Below are 20,654 nucleotides of genomic sequence, written 5' to 3' on the forward strand. Positions count from 1 at the left end.
ACGCAGCGCTTAGTTAGTTCTCCAGGCCCTGAACACATGCAACGGTTCACTTGCTGGCAACGCAGCGAGGAGAGGCAGCGGTCTGCTTGTTCGCCAGGCAGTGGACAGATTAGGCAGTCTCCGTGTTTGTGAGACAGCCAACATCCACAGTGGTCACTCATTCTGCGAGGCAGCGAACAGATGCAGTGGTTTGCTGGATCGTGAGGCAGTGAACAGAGAGAGCGGTTCGCTTCTTTGCGAGGTAGGGAACATTCGCCGTGGTTGGCTTTTTTGTGACTGGGCGAATAGAGGCAGTGATGTGCTTTTTTGCGAGGCAGCGAAGAGACGCAGCAGTCTGCTTGTTCGCCAGGCAGTGAACAGATGAGGCAGTCTCCTTTTTTGTGAGACAGCGAACATCCACAGTGGTCACGCATTCTGCGAGGCAGCGAAGAGACACAGCGGTCTGCTTGTTCGCCAGGCAGCGAAGAGATTAGCCAGTCTCCTTGTTTGTGAGACAGTGAACATCCACAGTGGTCACTCATTGTGCGAGGCAGCGAAGAGAAACCGCCTTTTGCTTGTTCGCCAGGCAGCGAAGAAACGCAGTGGTTTGCTTGTTCGCCAGGCAGCCAAGAGACAAAGCGGTTTGCTTGTTCGCCAGACAGTTGGCAGATTAGGCAGTCTCCTTGTTTGTGAGACAGCGAAAATCCACAGTGCTTCCTCATTCTGCGAGGCAGCGAAGAGACACAGCGGTTTGCTTGTTCACCAGGCAGTGAAGAGACGAAGCAGTCTGCTTGTTCTCCAGGCACTGGACAGATTAGGCAGTCTCCTTGTTTGTGAGACAGCGAACATCCACAGTGGTTCCTCATTCTGCGAGGCAGCGAACAGAGAAAGCCTTTTGCTTGTTCGCCTGGCAGCGAAGAGACGAAGCGGTCTGCTTGTTCGCCAGGCAGCGAACAGATTAGGCAGTCTCCTTGTTTGTGAGACAGAAAACATCCACAGTGGTCACTCCTTCTGCGAGGCAGTGAAGAGACAGAGTGGTCTGCTTGTTCGCCAGGCAGCGAACAGATTAGGCAGTCTCCTTGTTTGTGAGACAGCGAACATCCACAGTGGCTCCTCATTCTGCTAGACAGCGAAAGGACAGAGCGTAACGCTTGTTCGCCTGGCAGCGAAGAGACAAAGCGGTTTGCTTGTTCGCCAGACAGTGGGCAGATTAGGCAGTCTCCTTGTTTGTGCCACAGAAAACATCCACAGTGGTTCCTCATTCTGCGAGACAGTGAACAGACAGAGCCTTTTGCTTGTTCTCCAGACAGTGGGCAGATTAGGCAGTCTCCTTGTTTGTGAGACAGCGAACATCCACAGTGGTTCCTCATTCTGCGAGGCAGCGAACAGAGAGAGCCTTTTGCTTGTTCGCCTGGCAGCGAAGAGACACAGTGGTTTCCTTGTTCGCCAGGCAGCGAAGAGACAAAGCGGTCTGCTTGTTTGCCAGGCGGTGGACAGATTAGGCAGTCTCCTTGTTTGTGAGACAGCGAACGTCCACTGTGGTTCCCCATTCTGCGAGGCAGCCAAGAGACACAGTGTTTTTCTTGGTCGCCTGGGAGCGAAGAGACGAAGCGGTCTGCTTGTTCGCCAGGCACTGGACAGATTAGGCAGTCTCCTTGTTTGTGAGACAGCGAACATCCACAGTGGTCACTCCTTCTGCGAGGCAGCGAAGAGACAGAGCCTTTTGCTTGTTCACCTGGCAGCGAAGAGACGAAGCGGTCTGCTTGTTCGACAGGCAGCAAACAGATTAGGCAGTCTCCTTGTTTGTGAGACAGCGAACATCCACACTGGTCACTCATTGTGCGAGGCAGCGAAGAGACACAGCGGTTTGCTTGTTCGCCAGGCAGCCAAGAGACAAAGCGGTTTGCTTATTCGCCAGACAGTTGGCAGATTAGGCAGTCTCCTTGTTTGTGAGACAGCGAAAATCCACAGTGCTTCCTCATTCTGCGAGGCAGCGAAGAGACAGAGCGTTTTGCTTGTTCGCCTGGCAGCGAAGAGACACAGCGGTTTGCTTGTTCACCAGGCAGTGAAGAGACGAAGCAGTCTGCTTGTTCTCCAGGCAGCGAAAATATTAGGCAGTCTCCTTGTTTGTGAGACAGTGAACATCCACTGTGGTTCCCCATTCTGCGAGGCAGCGAAGAGACACAGTGTTTTTCTTGTTCGCCTGGGAGCGAAGAGACGAAGCAGTCTGCTTGTTCGCCAGGCACTGGACAGATTAGGCATTCTCCTTGTTTGTGAGACAGCGAACATCCACTGTGGTTCCTCATTCTGCGAGGCAGCAAACAGAGAGAGCCTTTTGCTTGTTCGCCTGGCAGCGAAGAGACGAAGCGGTCTGCTTGTTCGCCAGGCAGCGAAAAGATTAGGCAGTCTCCTTGTTTGTGAGACAGCGAACATCCACGGTGGTCACTCATTCTGCGAGGCAGCCAAGAGACACAGTGGTCTGCTTGTTCGTGAGGCAGCGGACAGATGCAGTGGTTTGCCAGACAGCGAGGTAGTGAACAGAGAGAGTGGTTCGCTTGTTTGCGGGGCAGGGATGTTTCGCCATGGTTGGCTTTTTGGTGAGTAGGCGAATAGACGCAGTGATGTGCTTTTTTTTGCGAGTCAGCGAAGAGACGAAGCGGTCTGCTTGTTCGCCAGGCAGCAAACAGATTAGGCAGTCTCCTTGTTTGTGAGACAGCGAAAATCCACAGTGCTTCCTCATTCTGCGAGGCAGCGAAGAGACACAGCGGTTTGCTTGTTCACCAGGCAGTGAAGAGACGAAGCAGTCTGCTTGTTCTCCAGGCACTGGACAGATTAGGCAGTCTCCTTGTTTTTGAGACAGCGAACATCCACAGTGGTTCCCCGTTCTGCGAGGCAGCGAAGAGACACAGTGGTTTTCTTGTTCGCCTGGGAGCGAAGAGACGAAGCAGTCTGCTTGTTCGCCAGGCACTGGACAGATTAGGCAGTCTCCTTGTTTGTGAGACAGCGCACATCCACAGTGGTTCCTCATTCTGCGAGGCAGCGAACAGAGAAAGCCTTTTGCTTGTTCACCTGGCAGCGAAGAGACGAAGCGGTCTGCTTGTTCGCCAGGCAGCAAACAGATTAGGCAGTCTCCTTGTTTGTGAGACAGCGAACATCCACAGTGGTTCCTCATTCTGCGAGGCAGCGAACAGAGAAAGCCTTTTGCTTGTTCACCTGGCAGCGAAGAGACGAAGCGGTCTGCTTGTTCGCCAGGCAGCAAACAGATTAGGCAGTCTCCTTGTTTGTGAGACAGCGAACATCCACAGTGGTTCCTCATTCTGCCAGGCAGCCAAAAGACGCAGCGGTCGGCTTGTTCGCCAGGCACTGGACAGATTAGGCAGTCTCCTTGTTTGTGAGACAGCGAATATCCACAGTGGTTCCTCATTCTGCGAGGCAGCGAACAGAGAGAGCCTTTTGCTTGTTCACCTGGCAGCGAAGAGACGAAGCGGTCTGCTTGTTCGCCAGGCAGCAAACAGATTAGGCAGTCTCCTTGTTTGTGAGACAGCGAACATCCACAGTGGTTCCTCATTCTGCCAGGCAGCGAAGAGACAGAGCATTTTGCTTCTTCGCCTGGCAGCGAAGAGACACAGCGGTTTGCTTGTTCGCCAGGCAGTGAAGAGACGAAGCAGTCTGCTTGTTCTTCATGCAGCGAAAAGATTAGGCAGTCTCCTTGTTTGTGAGACAGTCAACATCCACAGTGGTTCCCCATTCTGCGAGGCAGCGAAGAGACACAGTGGTTTTCTTGTTCGCCTGGGAGCGAAGAGACGAAGCAGTCTGCTTGTTCGCCAGGCAGCAAACAGATTAGGCAGTCTCCTTGTTTGTGAGACAGCGAACATCCACTGTGCTCACACATTCTGCGAGGCCGCCAAGAGACACAGTGGTCTGCTTGTTCGTGAGGCAGCGGACAGATGCAGTGGTTTGCCAGACAGCGAGGTAGTGAACAGAGAGAGTGGTTCGCTTGTTTGCGGGGCAGGGATGTTTCGCCATGGTTGGCTTTTTGGTGAGTGGGCGAATAGACGCAGTGATGTGCTTTTTTTTGCGAGTCAGCGAAGAGACGAAGCGGTCTGCTTGTTCGCCAGGCAGCGAACAGATCAGGCAGTCTCCTTGTTTGTGAGACAGCGAACATCCACAGTGGTTCCTCATTCTGCCAGGCAGCCAAGAGACCTAGCGTTCTGCTTGTTCGCCATGCAGCGAAGAGATTAGGCACTCTCCTTGTTTGTGAGACAGCGAACATCCAGAGTGGTCACTCATTCTGCGAGGCAGCGAATTGGCACAGCGTTCTGCTTCTTCGCCAAGCAGTGGACAGATTAGGTAGTCTCCTTGTTTGTGAGACAGCGAACATCCACAGTGGTCACTCATTCTCCGAGGCAGCCAAGAGACACAGCGGTCTGCTTGCTCGCCATGCAGCGAAGAGACGCAGCGGTCTGCTTGTTCGCCAGGCAGCGAACAGATTCCGCATTCTCCTTTTTTGTGAGACAGCGAACATCCACAGTGGTCACTCATTGTGCGAGGTAGCGAAAAGACACAGCGGTTTGCTTTTTCGCCAGGCAGCGAAGAGACGAAGCGTTTTGCTTGCTCGCCAGGCAGTGGACAGATTAGGCAGTCTCCGTGTTTGTGAGACAGCCAACATCCACAGTGGTCACTCATTCTGCGAGGCAGCGAACAGATGCAGTGGTTTGCTTGATGGCCAGGCAGTGAACAGAGAGAGCGGTTCGCTTTTTTGCGAGGCAGCAAAGAGAAACGTCAGTCTGCTTGCTCGCCAGGCAGCGAAGAGACGCAGCGGTCTGCTTGTTCGCCAGGCAGTGAACAGATGAGGCAGTCTCCGTGTTCGTGAGACAGCCAACATCCACAGTGGTCACTCATTCTGCGAGGCAGCGAACAGATGCAGCCGTTTGCTTGTCCACTAGATGGCGTAGTGGCATCACGGATTGCTTTTTCGCCTGGAAGAGACCCGATGCAGCACTTTGCCAGCTGGCGAGGCAGCGAACAGACGCAGCAGTCTGCTGCTTTGTGAGACAGCGAACATCCACGGTGGTTAGTTATTCTGCGAAGCAGCGAAGAGACGCAGCGCTTAGTTAGTTCTCCAGGCCCTGAACACATGCAACGGTTCACTTGCTGGCAACGCAGCGAGGAGAGGCAGCGGTCTGCTTGTTCGCCAGGCAGTGGACAGATTAGGCAGTCTCCGTGTTTGTGAGACAGCCAACATCCACAGTGGTCACTCATTCTGCGAGGCAGCGAACAGATGCAGTGGTTTGCTGGATCGTGAGGCAGTGAACAGAGAGAGCGGTTCGCTTCTTTGCGAGGTAGGGAACATTCGCCGTGGTTGGCTTTTTTGTGACTGGGCGAATAGAGGCAGTGATGTGCTTTTTTGCGAGGCAGCGAAGAGACGCAGCAGTCTGCTTGTTCGCCAGGCAGTGAACAGATGAGGCAGTCTCCTTTTTTGTGAGACAGCGAACATCCACAGTGGTCACGCATTCTGCGAGGCAGCGAAGAGACACAGCGGTCTGCTTGTTCGCCAGGCAGCGAAGAGATTAGCCAGTCTCCTTGTTTGTGAGACAGTGAACATCCACAGTGGTCACTCATTGTGCGAGGCAGCGAAGAGAAACCGCCTTTTGCTTGTTCGCCAGGCAGCGAAGAAACGCAGTGGTTTGCTTGTTCGCCAGGCAGCCAAGAGACAAAGCGGTTTGCTTGTTCGCCAGACAGTTGGCAGATTAGGCAGTCTCCTTGTTTGTGAGACAGCGAAAATCCACAGTGCTTCCTCATTCTGCGAGGCAGCGAAGAGACACAGCGGTTTGCTTGTTCACCAGGCAGTGAAGAGACGAAGCAGTCTGCTTGTTCTCCAGGCACTGGACAGATTAGGCAGTCTCCTTGTTTGTGAGACAGCGAACATCCACAGTGGTTCCTCATTCTGCGAGGCAGCGAACAGAGAAAGCCTTTTGCTTGTTCGCCTGGCAGCGAAGAGACGAAGCGGTCTGCTTGTTCGCCAGGCAGCGAACAGATTAGGCAGTCTCCTTGTTTGTGAGACAGAAAACATCCACAGTGGTCACTCCTTCTGCGAGGCAGTGAAGAGACAGAGTGGTCTGCTTGTTCGCCAGGCAGCGAACAGATTAGGCAGTCTCCTTGTTTGTGAGACAGCGAACATCCACAGTGGCTCCTCATTCTGCTAGACAGCGAAAGGACAGAGCGTAACGCTTGTTCGCCTGGCAGCGAAGAGACAAAGCGGTTTGCTTGTTCGCCAGACAGTGGGCAGATTAGGCAGTCTCCTTGTTTGTGCCACAGAAAACATCCACAGTGGTTCCTCATTCTGCGAGACAGTGAACAGACAGAGCCTTTTGCTTGTTCTCCAGACAGTGGGCAGATTAGGCAGTCTCCTTGTTTGTGAGACAGCGAACATCCACAGTGGTTCCTCATTCTGCGAGGCAGCGAACAGAGAGAGCCTTTTGCTTGTTCGCCTGGCAGCGAAGAGACACAGTGGTTTCCTTGTTCGCCAGGCAGCGAAGAGACAAAGCGGTCTGCTTGTTTGCCAGGCGGTGGACAGATTAGGCAGTCTCCTTGTTTGTGAGACAGCGAACATCCACAGTGGTTCCCCATTCTGCGAGGCAGCCAAGAGACACAGTGTTTTTCTTGGTCGCCTGGGAGCGAAGAGACGAAGCGGTCTGCTTGTTCGCCAGGCACTGGACAGATTAGGCAGTCTCCTTGTTTGTGAGACAGCGAACATCCACAGTGGTCACTCCTTCTGCGAGGCAGCGAACAGAGAGAGCCTTTTGCTTGTTCACCTGGCAGCGAAGAGACGAAGCGGTCTGCTTGTTCGACAGGCAGCAAACAGATTAGGCAGTCTCCTTGTTTGTGAGACAGCGAACATCCACACTGGTCACTCATTGTGCGAGGCAGCGAAGAGACACAGCGGTTTGCTTGTTCGCCAGGCAGCCAAGAGACAAAGCGGTTTGCTTATTCGCCAGACAGTTGGCAGATTAGGCAGTCTCCTTGTTTGTGAGACAGCGAAAATCCACAGTGCTTCCTCATTCTGCGAGGCAGCGAAGAGACAGAGCGTTTTGCTTGTTCGCCTGGCAGCGAAGAGACACAGCGGTTTTCTTGTTCACCAGGCAGTGAAGAGACGAAGCAGTCTGCTTGTTCTCCAGGCAGCGAAAATATTAGGCAGTCTCCTTGTTTGTGAGACAGTGAACATCCACTGTGGTTCCCCATTCTGCGAGGCAGCGAAGAGACACAGTGTTTTTCTTGTTCGCCTGGGAGCGAAGAGACGAAGCAGTCTGCTTGTTCGCCAGGCACTGGACAGATTAGGCATTCTCCTTGTTTGTGAGACAGCGAACATCCACTGTGGTTCCTCATTCTGCGAGGCAGCAAACAGAGAGAGCCTTTTGCTTGTTCGCCTGGCAGCGAAGAGACGAAGCGGTCTGCTTGTTCGCCAGGCAGCGAAAAGATTAGGCAGTCTCCTTGTTTGTGAGACAGCGAACATCCACGGTGGTCACTCATTCTGCGAGGCAGCCAAGAGACACAGTGGTCTGCTTGTTCGTGAGGCAGCGGACAGATGCAGTGGTTTGCCAGACAGCGAGGTAGTGAACAGAGAGAGTGGTTCGCTTGTTTGCGGGGCAGGGATGTTTCGCCATGGTTGGCTTTTTGGTGAGTAGGCGAATAGACGCAGTGATGTGCTTTTTTTTGCGAGTCAGCGAAGAGACGAAGCGGTCTGCTTGTTCGCCAGGCAGCAAACAGATTAGGCAGTCTCCTTGTTTGTGAGACAGCGAACATCCACAGTGCTCACTCATTGTGCGAGGCAGCGAAGAGAAACCGCCTTTTGCTTGTTCGCCAGGCAGCGAAGAAACGCAGTGGTTTGCTTGTTCGCCAGGCAGCCAAGAGACAAAGCGGTTTGCTTGTTCGCCAGACAGTTGGCAGATTAGGCAGTCTCCTTGTTTGTGAGACAGCGAAAATCCACAGTGCTTCCTCATTCTGCGAGGCAGCGAAGAGACACAGCGGTTTGCTTGTTCACCAGGCAGTGAAGAGACGAAGCAGTCTGCTTGTTCTCCAGGCACTGGACAGATTAGGCAGTCTCCTTGTTTTTGAGACAGCGAACATCCACAGTGGTTCCCCGTTCTGCGAGGCAGCGAAGAGACACAGTGGTTTTCTTGTTCGCCTGGGAGCGAAGAGACGAAGCAGTCTGCTTGTTCGCCAGGCACTGGACAGATTAGGCAGTCTCCTTGTTTGTGAGACAGCGAACATCCACAGTGGTTCCTCATTCTGCGAGGCAGCGAACAGAGAAAGCCTTTTGCTTGTTCGCCTGGCAGCGAAGAGACGAAGCGGTCTGCTTGTTCGCCAGGCAGCGAACAGATTAGGCAGTCTCCTTTTTTGTGAGACAGCGAACATCCACGGTCGTCACTCCTTCTGCGAGGCAGCGAAGAGACAGAGCCTTTTGCTTGTTCGCCTGGCAGCGAAGAGACGAAGCGGTCTGCTTGTTCGCCAGGCAGCAAACAGATTAGGCAGTCTCCTTGTTTGTGAGACAGCGAACATCCACAGTGGTCACTCATTGTGCGAGGCAGCGAAGAGACACAGTGGTTTGCTTGTTCGCCAGGCAGCGAAGAAACGCAGCGGTTTGCTTGTTCGCCAGGCAGCGAACAGATTAGGCAGTCTCCTTGTTTGTGAGACAGAAAACATCCACAGTGGTCACTCCTTCTGCGAGGCAGTGAAGAGACAGAGTGGTCTGCTTGTTCGCCAGGCAGCGAACAGATTAGGCAGTCTCCTTGTTTGTGAGACAGCGAACATCCACAGTGGCTCCTCATTCTGCTAGACAGCGAAAGGACAGAGCGTAACGCTTGTTCGCCTGGCAGCGAAGAGACAAAGCGGTTTGCTTGTTCGCCAGACAGTGGGCAGATTAGGCAGTCTCCTTGTTTGTGCCACAGAAAACATCCACAGTGGTTCCTCATTCTGCGAGACAGTGAACAGACAGAGCCTTTTGCTTGTTCTCCAGACAGTGGGCAGATTAGGCAGTCTCCTTGTTTGTGAGACAGCGAACATCCACAGTGGTTCCTCATTCTGCGAGGCAGCGAACAGAGAGAGCCTTTTGCTTGTTCGCCTGGCAGCGAAGAGACACAGTGGTTTCCTTGTTCGCCAGGCAGCGAAGAGACAAAGCGGTCTGCTTGTTCGCCAGGCACTGGACAGATTAGGCAGTCTCCTTGTTTGTGAGACAGCGAACATCCACTGTGGTTCCTCATTCTGCGAGGCAGCAAACAGAGAGAGCCTTTTGCTTGTTCGCCTGGCAGCGAAGAGACGAAGCGGTCTGCTTGTTCGCCAGGCAGCGAAAAGATTAGGCAGTCTCCTTGTTTGTGAGACAGCGAACATCCACGGTGGTCACTCATTCTGCGAGGCAGCCAAGAGACACAGTGGTCTGCTTGTTCGTGAGGCAGCGGACAGATGCAGTGGTTTGCCAGACAGCGAGGTAGTGAACAGAGAGAGTGGTTCGCTTGTTTGCGGGGCAGGGATGTTTCGCCATGGTTGGCTTTTTGGTGAGTGGGCGAATAGACGCAGTGATGTGCTTTTTTTTGCGAGTCAGCGAAGAGACGAAGCGGTCTGCTTGTTCGCCAGGCAGCGAACAGATCAGGCAGTCTCCTTGTTTGTGGGACAGCGAACATCCACAGTGGTTTCTCATTCTGCCAGGCAGCCAAAAGACGCAGCGGTCGGCTTGTTCGCCAGGCACTGGACAGATTAGGCAGTCTCCTTGTTTGTGAGACAGCGAATATCCACAGTGGTTCCTCATTCTGCGAGGCAGCGAACAGAGAGAGCCTTTTGCTTGTTCACCTGGCAGCGAAGAGACGAAGCGGTCTGCTTGTTCGCCAGGCAGCAAACAGATTAGGCAGTCTCCTTGTTTGTGAGACAGCGAACATCCACAGTGGTTCCTCATTCTGCCAGGCAGCGAAGAGACAGAGCATTTTGCTTCTTCGCCTGGCAGCGAAGAGACACAGCGGTTTGCTTGTTCGCCAGGCAGTGAAGAGACGAAGCAGTCTGCTTGTTCTTCATGCAGCGAAAAGATTAGGCAGTCTCCTTGTTTGTGAGACAGTCAACATCCACAGTGGTTCCCCATTCTGCGAGGCAGCGAAGAGACACAGTGGTTTTCTTGTTCGCCTGGGAGCGAAGAGACGAAGCAGTCTGCTTGTTCGCCAGGCAGCAAACAGATTAGGCAGTCTCCTTGTTTGTGAGACAGCGAACATCCACTGTGCTCACACATTCTGCGAGGCCGCCAAGAGACACAGTGGTCTGCTTGTTCGTGAGGCAGCGGACAGATGCAGTGGTTTGCCAGACAGCGAGGTAGTGAACAGAGAGAGTGGTTCGCTTGTTTGCGGGGCAGGGATGTTTCGCCATGGTTGGCTTTTTGGTGAGTGGGCGAATAGACGCAGTGATGTGCTTTTTTTTGCGAGTCAGCGAAGAGACGAAGCGGTCTGCTTGTTCGCCAGGCAGCGAACAGATCAGGCAGTCTCCTTGTTTGTGAGACAGCGAACATCCACAGTGGTTCCTCATTCTGCGAGGCAGCCAAGAGACCTAGCGTTCTGCTTGTTCGCCATGCAGCGAAGAGATTAGGCACTCTCCTTGTTTGTGAGACAGCGAACATCCAGAGTGGTCACTCATTCTGCGAGGCAGCGAATTGGCACAGCGTTCTGCTTCTTCGCCAAGCAGTGGACAGATTAGGTAGTCTCCTTGTTTGTGAGACAGCGAACATCCACAGTGGTCACTCATTCTCCGAGGCAGCCAAGAGACACAGCGGTCTGCTTGCTCGCCATGCAGCGAAGAGACGCAGCGGTCTGCTTGTTCGCCAGGCAGCGAACAGATTCCGCATTCTCCTTTTTTGTGAGACAGCGAACATCCACAGTGGTCACTCATTGTGCGAGGTAGCGAAAAGACACAGCGGTTTGCTTTTTCGCCAGGCAGCGAAGAGACGAAGCGTTTTGCTTGCTCGCCAGGCAGTGGACAGATTAGGCAGTCTCCGTGTTTGTGAGACAGCCAACATCCACAGTGGTCACTCATTCTGCGAGGCAGCGAACAGATGCAGTGGTTTGCTTGATGGCCAGGCAGTGAACAGAGAGAGCGGTTCGCTTTTTTGCGAGGCAGCAAAGAGAAACGTCAGTCTGCTTGCTCGCCAGGCAGCGAAGAGACGCAGCGGTCTGCTTGTTCGCCAGGCAGTGAACAGATGAGGCAGTCTCCGTGTTCGTGAGACAGCCAACATCCACAGTGGTCACTCATTCTGCGAGGCAGCGAACAGATGCAGCCGTTTGCTTGTCCACTAGATGGCGTAGTGGCATCACGGATTGCTTTTTCGCCTGGAAGAGACCCGATGCAGCACTTTGCCAGCTGGCGAGGCAGCGAACAGACGCAGCAGTCTGCTGCTTTGTGAGACAGCGAACATCCACGGTGGTTAGTTATTCTGCGAAGCAGCGAAGAGACGCAGCGCTTAGTTAGTTCTCCAGGCCCTGAACACATGCAACGGTTCACTTGCTGGCAACGCAGCGAGGAGAGGCAGCGGTCTGCTTGTTCGCCAGGCAGTGGACAGATTAGGCAGTCTCCGTGTTTGTGAGACAGCCAACATCCACAGTGGTCACTCATTCTGCGAGGCAGCGAACAGATGCAGTGGTTTGCTGGATCGTGAGGCAGTGAACAGAGAGAGCGGTTCGCTTCTTTGCGAGGTAGGGAACATTCGCCGTGGTTGGCTTTTTTGTGACTGGGCGAATAGAGGCAGTGATGTGCTTTTTTGCGAGGCAGCGAAGAGACGCAGCAGTCTGCTTGTTCGCCAGGCAGTGAACAGATGAGGCAGTCTCCTTTTTTGTGAGACAGCGAACATCCACAGTGGTCACGCATTCTGCGAGGCAGCGAAGAGACACAGCGGTCTGCTTGTTCGCCAGGCAGCGAAGAGATTAGCCAGTCTCCTTGTTTGTGAGACAGTGAACATCCACAGTGGTCACTCATTGTGCGAGGCAGCGAAGAGAAACCGCCTTTTGCTTGTTCGCCAGGCAGCGAAGAAACGCAGTGGTTTGCTTGTTCGCCAGGCAGCCAAGAGACAAAGCGGTTTGCTTGTTCGCCAGACAGTTGGCAGATTAGGCAGTCTCCTTGTTTGTGAGACAGCGAAAATCCACAGTGCTTCCTCATTCTGCGAGGCAGCGAAGAGACACAGCGGTTTGCTTGTTCACCAGGCAGTGAAGAGACGAAGCAGTCTGCTTGTTCTCCAGGCACTGGACAGATTAGGCAGTCTCCTTGTTTGTGAGACAGCGAACATCCACAGTGGTTCCTCATTCTGCGAGGCAGCGAACAGAGAAAGCCTTTTGCTTGTTCGCCTGGCAGCGAAGAGACGAAGCGGTCTGCTTGTTCGCCAGGCAGCGAACAGATTAGGCAGTCTCCTTGTTTGTGAGACAGAAAACATCCACAGTGGTCACTCCTTCTGCGAGGCAGTGAAGAGACAGAGTGGTCTGCTTGTTCGCCAGGCAGCGAACAGATTAGGCAGTCTCCTTGTTTGTGAGACAGCGAACATCCACAGTGGCTCCTCATTCTGCTAGACAGCGAAAGGACAGAGCGTAACGCTTGTTCGCCTGGCAGCGAAGAGACAAAGCGGTTTGCTTGTTCGCCAGACAGTGGGCAGATTAGGCAGTCTCCTTGTTTGTGCCACAGAAAACATCCACAGTGGTTCCTCATTCTGCGAGACAGTGAACAGACAGAGCCTTTTGCTTGTTCTCCAGACAGTGGGCAGATTAGGCAGTCTCCTTGTTTGTGAGACAGCGAACATCCACAGTGGTTCCTCATTCTGCGAGGCAGCGAACAGAGAGAGCCTTTTGCTTGTTCGCCTGGCAGCGAAGAGACACAGTGGTTTCCTTGTTCGCCAGGCAGCGAAGAGACAAAGCGGTCTGCTTGTTTGCCAGGCGGTGGACAGATTAGGCAGTCTCCTTGTTTGTGAGACAGCGAACATCCACTGTGGTTCCCCATTCTGCGAGGCAGCCAAGAGACACAGTGTTTTTCTTGGTCGCCTGGGAGCGAAGAGACGAAGCGGTCTGCTTGTTCGCCAGGCACTGGACAGATTAGGCAGTCTCCTTGTTTGTGAGACAGCGAACATCCACAGTGGTCACTCCTTCTGCGAGGCAGCGAACAGAGAGAGCCTTTTGCTTGTTCACCTGGCAGCGAAGAGACGAAGCGGTCTGCTTGTTCGACAGGCAGCAAACAGATTAGGCAGTCTCCTTGTTTGTGAGACAGCGAACATCCACACTGGTCACTCATTGTGCGAGGCAGCGAAGAGACACAGCGGTTTGCTTGTTCGCCAGGCAGCCAAGAGACAAAGCGGTTTGCTTATTCGCCAGACAGTTGGCAGATTAGGCAGTCTCCTTGTTTGTGAGACAGCGAAAATCCACAGTGCTTCCTCATTCTGCGAGGCAGCGAAGAGACAGAGCGTTTTGCTTGTTCGCCTGGCAGCGAAGAGACACAGCGGTTTGCTTGTTCACCAGGCAGTGAAGAGACGAAGCAGTCTGCTTGTTCTCCAGGCAGCGAAAATATTAGGCAGTCTCCTTGTTTGTGAGACAGTGAACATCCACTGTGGTTCCCCATTCTGCGAGGCAGCGAAGAGACACAGTGTTTTTCTTGTTCGCCTGGGAGCGAAGAGACGAAGCAGTCTGCTTGTTCGCCAGGCACTGGACAGATTAGGCATTCTCCTTGTTTGTGAGACAGCGAACATCCACTGTGGTTCCTCATTCTGCGAGGCAGCAAACAGAGAGAGCCTTTTGCTTGTTCGCCTGGCAGCGAAGAGACGAAGCGGTCTGCTTGTTCGCCAGGCAGCGAAAAGATTAGGCAGTCTCCTTGTTTGTGAGACAGCGAACATCCACGGTGGTCACTCATTCTGCGAGGCAGCCAAGAGACACAGTGGTCTGCTTGTTCGTGAGGCAGCGGACAGATGCAGTGGTTTGCCAGACAGCGAGGTAGTGAACAGAGAGAGTGGTTCGCTTGTTTGCGGGGCAGGGATGTTTCGCCATGGTTGGCTTTTTGGTGAGTAGGCGAATAGACGCAGTGATGTGCTTTTTTTTGCGAGTCAGCGAAGAGACGAAGCGGTCTGCTTGTTCGCCAGGCAGCAAACAGATTAGGCAGTCTCCTTGTTTGTGAGACAGCGAACATCCACAGTGCTCACTCATTGTGCGAGGCAGCGAAGAGAAACCGCCTTTTGCTTGTTCGCCAGGCAGCGAAGAAACGCAGTGGTTTGCTTGTTCGCCAGGCAGCCAAGAGACAAAGCGGTTTGCTTGTTCGCCAGACAGTTGGCAGATTAGGCAGTCTCCTTGTTTGTGAGACAGCGAAAATCCACAGTGCTTCCTCATTCTGCGAGGCAGCGAAGAGACACAGCGGTTTGCTTGTTCACCAGGCAGTGAAGAGACGAAGCAGTCTGCTTGTTCTCCAGGCACTGGACAGATTAGGCAGTCTCCTTGTTTTTGAGACAGCGAACATCCACAGTGGTTCCCAGTTCTGCGAGGCAGCGAAGAGACACAGTGGTTTTCTTGTTCGCCTGGGAGCGAAGAGACGAAGCAGTCTGCTTGTTCGCCAGGCACTGGACAGATTAGGCAGTCTCCTTGTTTGTGAGACAGCGAACATCCACAGTGGTTCCTCATTCTGCGAGGCAGCGAACAGAGAAAGCCTTTTGCTTGTTCGCCTGGCAGCGAAGAGACGAAGCGGTCTGCTTGTTCGCCAGGCAGCGAACAGATTAGGCAGTCTCCTTTTTTGTGAGACAGCGAACATCCACGGTCGTCACTCCTTCCGCGAGGCAGCGAAGAGACAGAGCCTTTTGCTTGTTCGCCTGGCAGCGAAGAGACGAAGCGGTCTGCTTGTTCGCCAGGCAGCAAACAGATTAGGCAGTCTCCTTGTTTGTGAGACAGCGAACATCCACAGTGGTCACTCATTGTGCGAGGCAGCGAAGAGACACAGTGGTTTGCTTGTTCGCCAGGCAGCGAAGAAACGCAGCGGTTTGCTTGTTCGCCAGGCAGCGAACAGATTAGGCAGTCTCCTTGTTTGTGAGACAGAAAACATCCACAGTGGTCACTCCTTCTGCGAGGCAGTGAAGAGACAGAGTGGTCTGCTTGTTCGCCAGGCAGCGAACAGATTAGGCAGTCTCCTTGTTTGTGAGACAGTGAACATCCACAGTGGCTCCTCATTCTGCTAGACAGCGAAAGGACAGAGCGTAACGCTTGTTCGCCTGGCAGCGAAGAGACAAAGCGGTTTGCTTGTTCGCCAGACAGTGGGCAGATTAGGCAGTCTCCTTGTTTGTGCCACAGAAAACATCCACAGTGGTTCCTCATTCTGCGAGACAGTGAACAGACAGAGCCTTTTGCTTGTTCTCCAGACAGTGGGCAGATTAGGCAGTCTCCTTGTTTGTGAGACAGCGAACATCCACAGTGGTTCCTCATTCTGCGAGGCAGCGAACAGAGAGAGCCTTTTGCTTGTTCGCCTGGCAGCGAAGAGACACAGTGGTTTCCTTGTTCGCCAGGCAGCGAAGAGACAAAGCGGTCTGCTTGTTTGCCAGGCGGTGGACAGATTAGGCAGTCTCCTTGTTTGTGAGACAGCGAACATCCACAGTGGTTCCCCATTCTGCGAGGCAGCCAAGACACACAGTGTTTTTCTTGGTCGCCTGGGAGCGAAGAGACGAAGCGGTCTGCTTGTTCGCCAGGCACTGGACAGATTAGGCAGTCTCCTTGTTTGTGAGACAGCGAACATCCACAGTGGTCACTCCTTCTGCGAGGCAGCGAACAGAGAGAGCCTTTTGCTTGTTCACCTGGCAGCGAAGAGACGAAGCGGTCTGCTTGTTCGACAGGCAGCAAACAGATTAGGCAGTCTCCTTGTTTGTGAGACAGCGAACATCCACACTGGTCACTCATTGTGCGAGGCAGCGAAGAGACACAGCGGTTTGCTTGTTCACCAGGCAGCGAAGAAACGCAGCGGTTTGCTTGTTCGCCAGGCAGCCAAGAGACAAAGCGGTTTGCTTATTCGCCAGACAGTTGGCAGATTAGGCAGTCTCCTTGTTTGTGAGACAGCGAAAATCCACAGTGCTTCCTCATTCTGCGAGGCAGCGAAGAGACAGAGCGTTTTGCTTGTTCGCCTGGCAGCGAAGAGACACAGCGGTTTGCTTGTTCACCAGGCAGTGAAGAGACGAAGCAGTCTGCTTGTTCTCCAGGCAGCGAAAATATTAGGCAGTCTCCTTGTTTGTGAGACAGCGAACATCCACTGTGGTTCCCCATTCTGCGAGGCAGCGAAGAGACACAGTGTTTTTCTTGTTCGCCTGGGAGCGAAGAGACGAAGCAGTCTGCTTGTTCGCCAGGCACTGGACAGATTAGGCATTCTCCTTGTTTGTGAGACAGCGAACATCCACTGTGGTTCCTCATTCTGCGAGGCAGCAAACAGAGAGAGCCTTTTGCTTGTTCGCCTGGCAGCGAAGAGACGAAGCGGTCTGCTTGTTCGCCAGGCAGCGAAAAGATTAGGCAGTCTCCTTGTTTGTGAGACAGCGAACATCTACGGTGGTCACTCATTCTGCGAGGCAGCCAAGAGACACAGTGGTCTGCTTGTTCGTGAGGCAGCGGACAGATGCAGTGGTTTGCCAGACAGCGAGGTAGTGAACAGAGAGAGTGGTTCGCTTGTTTGCGGGGCAGGGATGTTTCGCCATGGTTGGCTTTTTGGTGAGTAGGCGAATAGACGCAGTGATGTGCTTTTTTTTGCGAGTCAGCGAAGAGACGAAGCGGTCTGCTTGTTCGCCAGGCAGCGAACAGATCAGGCAGTCTCCTTGTTTGTGAGACAGCGAACATCCACAGTGGTTTCTCATTCTGCCAGGCAGCCAAGAGACGCAGCGGTCGGCTTGTTCGCCAGGCACTGGACAGATTAGGCAGTCTCCTTGTTTGTGAGACAGCGAATATCCACAGTGGTTCCTCATTCTGCGAGGCAGCGAACAGAGAGAGCCTTTTGCTTGTTCACCTGGCAGCGAAGAGACGAAGCGGTCTGCTTGTTCGCCAGGCAGCAAACAGATTAGGCAGTCTCCTTGTTTGTGAGACAGCGAACATCCACAGTGGTTCCTCATTCTGCGAGGCAGCCAAGAGACCTAGCGTTCTGCTTGTTCGCCATGCAGCGAAGAGATTAGGCACTCTCCTTGTTTGTGAGACAGCGAACATCCAGAGTGGTCACTCATTCTGCGAGGCAGCGAATTGGCACAGCGTTCTGCTTCTTCGCCAAGCAGTGGACAGATTAGGTAGTCTCCTTGTTTGTGAGACAGCGAACATCCACAGTGGTCACTCATTCTCCGAGGCAGCCAAGAGACACAGCGGTCTGCTTGCTCGCCATGCAGCGAAGAGACGCAGCGGTCTGCTTGTTCGCCAGGCAGCGAACAGATTCCGCATTCTCCTTTTTTGTGAGACAGCGAACATCCACAGTGGTCACTCATTGTGCGAGGTAGCGAAAAGACACAGCGGTTTGCTTTTTCGCCAGGCAGCGAAGAGACGAAGCGTTTTGCTTGCTCGCCAGGCAGTGGACAGATTAGGCAGTCTCCGTGTTTGTGAGACAGCCAACATCCACAGTGGTCACTCATTCTGCGAGGCAGCGAACAGATGCAGTGGTTTGCTTGATGGCGAGGCAGTGAACAGAGAGAGCGGTTCGCTTTTTTGCGAGGCAGCAAAGAGAAACGTCAGTCTGCTTGCTCGCCAGGCAGCGAAGAGACGCAGCGGTCTGCTTGTTCGCCAGGCAGCGAACAGATCAGGCAGTCTCCTTGTTTGTGAGACAGCGAACATCCACAGTGGTTCCTCATTCTGCGAGGCAGCCAAGAGACCTAGCGTTCTGCTTGTTCGCCATGCAGCGAAGAGATTAGGCACTCTCCTTGTTTGTGAGACAGCGAACATCCAGAGTGGTCACTCATTCTGCGAGGCAGCGAATTGGCACAGCGTTCTGCTTCTTCGCCAAGCAGTGGACAGATTAGGTAGTCTCCTTGTTTGTGAGACAGCGAACATCCACAGTGGTCACTCATTCTCCGAGGCAGCCAAGAGACACAGCGGTCTGCTTGCTCGCCATGCAGCGAAGAGACGCAGCGGTCTGCTTGTTCGCCAGGCAGCGAACAGATTCCGCATTCTCCTTTTTTGTGAGACAGCGAACATCCACAGTGGTCACTCATTGTGCGAGGTAGCGAAAAGACACAGCGGTTTGCTTTTTCGCCAGGCAGCGAAGAGACGAAGCGTTTTGCTTGCTCGCCAGGCAGTGGACAGATTAGGCAGTCTCCGTGTTTGTGAGACAGCCAACATCCACAGTGGTCACTCATTCTGCGAGGCAGCGAACAGATGCAGTGGTTTGCTTGATGGCGAGGCAGTGAACAGAGAGAGCGGTTCGCTTTTTTGCGAGGCAGCAAAGAGAAACGTCAGTCTGCTTGCTCGCCAGGCAGCGAAGAGACGCAGCGGTCTGCTTGTTCGCCAGGCAGTGAACAGATGAGGCAGTCTCCGTGTTCGTGAGACAGCCAACATCCACAGTGGTCACTCATTCTGCGAGGCAGCGAACAGATGCAGCCGTTTGCTTGTCCACTAGATGGCGTAGTGGCATCACGGATTGCTTTTTCGCCTGGAAGAGACCCGATGCAGCACTTTGCCAGCTGGCGAGGCAGCGAACAGACGCAGCAGTCTGCTGCTTTGTGAGACAGCGAACATCCACGGTGGTTAGTTATTCTGCGAAGCAGCGAAGAGACGCAGCGCTTAGTTAGTTCTCCAGGCCCTGAACACATGCAACGGTTCACTTGCTGGCAACGCAGCGAGGAGAGGCAGCGGTCTGCTTGTTCGCCAGGCAGTGGACAGATTAGGCAGTCTCCGTGTTTGTGAGACAGCCAACATCCACAGTGGTCACTCATTCTGCGAGGCAGCGAACAGATGCAGTGGTTTGCTGGATCGTGAGGCAGTGAACAGAGAGAGCGGTTCGCTTCTTTGCGAGGTAGGGAACATTCGCCGTGGTTGGCTTTTTTGTGACTGGGCGAATAGAGGCAGTGATGTGCTTTTTTGCGAGGCAGCGAAGAGACGCAGCAGTCTGCTTGTTCGCCAGGCAGTGAACAGATGAGGCAGTCTCCTTTTTTGTGAGACAGCGAACATCCACAGTGGTCACGCATTCTGCGAGGCAGCGAAGAGACACAGCGGTCTGCTTGTTCGCCAGGCAGCGAAGAGATTAGCCAGTCTCCTTGTTTGTGAGACAGCGAACATCCACAGTGCTCACTCATTGTGCGAGGCAGCGAAGAGAAACCGCCTTTTGCTTGTTCGCCAGGCAGCGAAGAAACGCAGTGGTTTGCTTGTTCGCCAGGCAGCCAAGAGACAAAGCGGTTTGCTTGTTCGCCAGACAGTTGGCAGATTAGGCAGTCTCCTTGTTTGTGAGACAGCGAAAATCCACAGTGCTTCCTCATTCTGCGAGGCAGCGAAGAGACACAGCGGTTTGCTTGTTCACCAGGCAGTGAAGAGACGAAGCAGTCTGCTTGTTCTCCAGGCACTGGACAGATTAGGCAGTCTCCTTGTTTTTGAGACAGCGAACATCCACAGTGGTTCCCAGTTCTGCGAGGCAGCGAAGAGACACAGTGGTTTTCTTGTTCGCCTGGGAGCGAAGAGACGAAGCAGTCTGCTTGTTCGCCAGGCACTGGACAGATTAGGCAGTCTCCTTGTTTGTGAGACAGCGAACATCCACAGTGGTTCCTCATTCTGCGAGGCAGCGAACAGAGAAAGCCTTTTGCTTGTTCGCCTGGCAGCGAAGAGACGAAGCGGTCTGCTTGTTCGCCAGGCAGCGAACAGATTAGGCAGTCTCCTTTTTTGTGAGACAGCGAACATCCACGGTCGTCACTCCTTCCGCGAGGCAGCGAAGAGACAGAGCCTTTTGCTTGTTCGCCTGGCAGCGAAGAGACGAAGCGGTCTGCTTGTTCGCCAGGCAGCAAACAGATTAGGCAGTCTCCTTGTTTGTGAGACAGCGAACATCCACAGTGGTCACTCATTGTGCGAGGCAGCGAAGAGACACAGTGGTTTGCTTGTTCGCCAGGCAGCGAAGAAACGCAGCGGTTTGCTTGTTCGCCAGGCAGCGAACAGATTAGGCAGTCTCCTTGTTTGTGAGACAGAAAACATCCACAGTGGTCACTCCTTCTGCGAGGCAGTGAAGAGACAGAGTGGTCTGCTTGTTCGCCAGGCAGCGAACAGATTAGGCAGTCTCCTTGTTTGTGAGACAGTGAACATCCACAGTGGCTCCTCATTCTGCTAGACAGCGAAAGGACAGAGCGTAACGCTTGTTCGCCTGGCAGCGAAGAGACAAAGCGGTTTGCTTGTTCGCCAGACAGTGGGCAGATTAGGCAGTCTCCTTGTTTGTGCCACAGAAAACATCCACAGTGGTTCCTCATTCTGCGAGACAGTGAACAGACAGAGCCTTTTGCTTGTTCTCCAGACAGTGGGCAGATTAGGCAGTCTCCTTGTTTGTGAGACAGCGAACATCCACAGTGGTTCCTCATTCTGCGAGGCAGCGAACAGAGAGAGCCTTTTGCTTGTTCGCCTGGCAGCGAAGAGACACAGTGGTTTCCTTGTTCGCCAGGCAGCGAAGAGACAAAGCGGTCTGCTTGTTTGCCAGGCGGTGGACAGATTAGGCAGTCT

The sequence above is a fragment of the Apteryx mantelli genome, chromosome 8 (assembly GCF_036417845.1).
Source record: "Apteryx mantelli isolate bAptMan1 chromosome 8, bAptMan1.hap1, whole genome shotgun sequence".
In the NCBI taxonomy this organism is placed as follows: Eukaryota; Metazoa; Chordata; class Aves; order Apterygiformes; family Apterygidae; genus Apteryx; species Apteryx mantelli.